The 3148-nt window shown below is 38.1% G+C and overlaps 1 protein-coding gene across 1 annotated transcript in view; it reads right to left on the bottom strand.

Moving 5' to 3' along the window:
• The window catches only part of abhd17b (abhydrolase domain containing 17B, depalmitoylase), a 13448-nt gene extending 11154 nt beyond the window's left edge, over positions 1–2294 (bottom strand). Inside the window, exon 1 of the mRNA XM_048244246.1 lies at positions 1855–2294. The gene's annotated coding sequence lies outside the window, so the exon portion shown is untranslated. The remainder of the gene's footprint in view (positions 1–1854) is intronic.
• Between the last annotated feature and the right edge of the window lie 854 nt (positions 2295–3148).

Genomic DNA, 3148 nt, shown 5'->3' with positions numbered 1-3148 from the left:
AAAAGAAAGTACAAAGATAATCATATAGCCTATGGGGAAACATTCTAGGGAAGGGGAAAAAAAACAACCAGCCTGACCTGAACTACAAAAACTAAAAAAAAAAAATGGAGCTCAGGGATCTGCATGCTCAGATGGAGACAGCTGGACTATCGTCTGCAGACAACACTCCCGCAGCAGGGTGCGAGGGGACACCAGGACACAACGGACACAGCACACACACATAGAAAAAAAATAATGGGAGGATAAGGATCAGAAAAAATAGGGGTGAAGAAGGCTTTGATGGGGTGGCCACAGCCAGTACGCACAGTTCATCCTCAGCCAGCCTGCCAATCGGCCAGCCAGCCACACACTCACACAAAAGACATAGACATACAGATAAAAACACACTCAGGCTGACATCTGTGATATGAGGATTAGGATATTGAGATAATTAGGATTTAGCAGATGAAAGAAACAGATGACTTGAAACATTGTAACGCTGAAATAAGAACCAAAAAAAAACATACACAGCATGTCTAAAATACTCAAGCAATATTTCCATGTTTATCTTGTGAAAACATTGTTCACTCCCATCTCTCTCTCTCGTGAATGGCATCATCTCTCCAAAGAGATCTTTTCATTATCACACATGACACTGTGATACAGTTCTGTCCTTGATAGTCTACTAAGCAACCTGAACTTGTAACCAACACTGCTGCAGCAACACTGTTCCAACTCAAACACTGGGGTAGTGCATTTCCAATTCAGTGACATCTGTCAATGTCCAGTTAAAGACAGTTGTAGGATTTTAATACAAGGAACCTATAAATGGTGACAAAAATAAGGCCGGGGGTATGAGGTACCAGGGGTATTCAATTACACTTGTCTTATGATATGTAGGACACATCACAACCCCATAAAAGCCCTGGCCTTAACCATGTTTAAAAAAAAAAGTGTGATGTCTTGATAGTGCTTAAACATTATGCTTACCTTTTCATAAAAAAGATGATAGGCATGCACAGTCAAGCTTCTAACAATATACAAGAGCAATAATTCTCATGAGTACATTGTTTTATATAAAAGACAAAGTGAGTTCAATTATCAAATATAGGCTAAGCAGCTGGGCAAAATATCCAGGCCTTACTCATACTGGAAAAATATTTCTTAGTGGATATGATGAATCTCATAATTTTCAAATTTTGGGGATTTAAAAGCATTGGGACTTTCGACCTGCCTGAAATGCAGCCAACACAACTTCCCAACCCAAAAGACATTTTCATTTCAGCCGTGAACACTTAATTTCCCTGTGCTGCAGTTTTCTCTCTTGCCAACTGAACACGGCCAGAATCATTCCCACACTATCACAATTCCTCTGTTATGGAAACACAGGCACAATCCCGTTGGCTGCACTAACTGCATGTCATATGACTTAAACATAAGTTAAATAACAGGAACAAAATAGGCTCAGTCAGTTTACATTTAACCTACCCTTATGATGTTGTAAGCAGACAGTAATAAGTCGCACACAAGTGTTGGTGCTACATCAAAAGGATTCAGTTTGACAATGGACTTTATCTAGTAGAGTGACAGTGCTAACGTTAACGTTACTAGGTTGATGTTAACGTTAACTTAGTGTAAAATAATCTGTATGTTTATTCAAGCAGGCAGAGAAACAGAAGCGACGATTAATTTAGTACTGGACTAAGAGCTTCTTACCAGACACACACAGCAGTTAGCTTACTTACAGTGCCTCTCGCTAAACAGTTTAACAATAAAGTGACATTAGCGACATCACACATAACGTTTTACGTTAACGTTGCTGAGGGGGAAACAGCTAGCTAGCAAGCAGCTCGGTGTCCTGGGTTAGACACTTACCTATATGAACGTTGATCTATTCCAAGACAATAGAGTATTTCTCGAAAAGCGTCTCTAGCACCCACAAGGAATATGATTAATTACAATTACTCTACCGTAGAGTCGTGATATGACCAAAAACGTAACGTTAGTCTTTGATCTGTGTTTCAGCTAACGTTACTATTTGCTCTCTCTTTCGCATGAGCAGTGAAGCCCGTCGCTTCCAGTTTCTGCCCAAACCTTGCTTCAACTGCTGATCAATGTCAATTGGTCTTGTCAACATGTGGTCTAAATGACAATTATACTTAATCAGAAGGCGAACTGTACTGAAATATAACTGTGTTTCTTAATGATGTAAGTTACTAGGTGCTGATATATTCCCCTGTGCTGATAAGCTTCTAATTGCAGTTTCTGATTAGCTTGCGTTAGCTGCCTTCTGTTTTCTTCCGCAGAACCGGATATAAGGGATACACCAGGTTAGACAACTGAAAGACACTGCAACCAATTACATTCAACGGCTATGTGACCAAGCACCAATGAAAAATGACCAGCCTCTCTACAAGGCGGGGTTGTTCTTGAACGTAAAGACCACCTGTCAGAAATAGCAGAAATTGGGCATGTTCTCTAACGTAGGGATTTTGCAACTTGTGTAGGCTTCACCTCTCAGAGGTCGAATTAAATTACAACTCAAGTCAAGTCAACTTTATTTAGCCTATATAGCGCATTCCATACACAGAGGTCATTCAATGTGCTTTACATAAATAAAAGCAAACAGGATTAGTTGATACAAGCATAGAAGGGCAATAGTCAAAGAATAATTTAAAAAGTAAAGAATAATAATAAAATAATAAGAATAATAATAAGAAAACATAAAACACACAAGGTGATAGTACATAAAAAACATAAAAGGGTGTTTAAAAAGTAATAATTAAAAAAACAAAACATAGAAACTATTACAATTTTAGCTGAAAGACTTTCCCAGATTTAGAAATGTAAAACAAGTGATCAGTTAGCAGAAAGCATCTGACAATGGAATGCATCTTAGTTTTATACAGACGTATTATGATGCTGTCAAATTATTTAGATAGATAGAGAGATAGATAGATAGATAGATAGATAGATAGATAGATACTTTTATTCATCCCTGCAGGGGAAATTCAGATGTCCAGCAGCTGTGTGTCTACCAACAAGCATTCACACTGCAATACACTCATAAAAACCCTGATGACAACAGTTAATAAAATAAAACAAAAAGAGTCCCAAAACAAGCTACGTTCATTAGTAGTAAATAATTAATGCACTTCAAACAGGTCCG

This window comes from Alosa alosa, chromosome 5 (assembly GCF_017589495.1).
Source record: "Alosa alosa isolate M-15738 ecotype Scorff River chromosome 5, AALO_Geno_1.1, whole genome shotgun sequence".
Classification (NCBI taxonomy): Eukaryota; Metazoa; Chordata; class Actinopteri; order Clupeiformes; family Clupeidae; genus Alosa; species Alosa alosa.
Note: the sequence above shows the minus strand (reverse complement) of the source record. Positions and strands in the feature narration are given on the sequence as shown.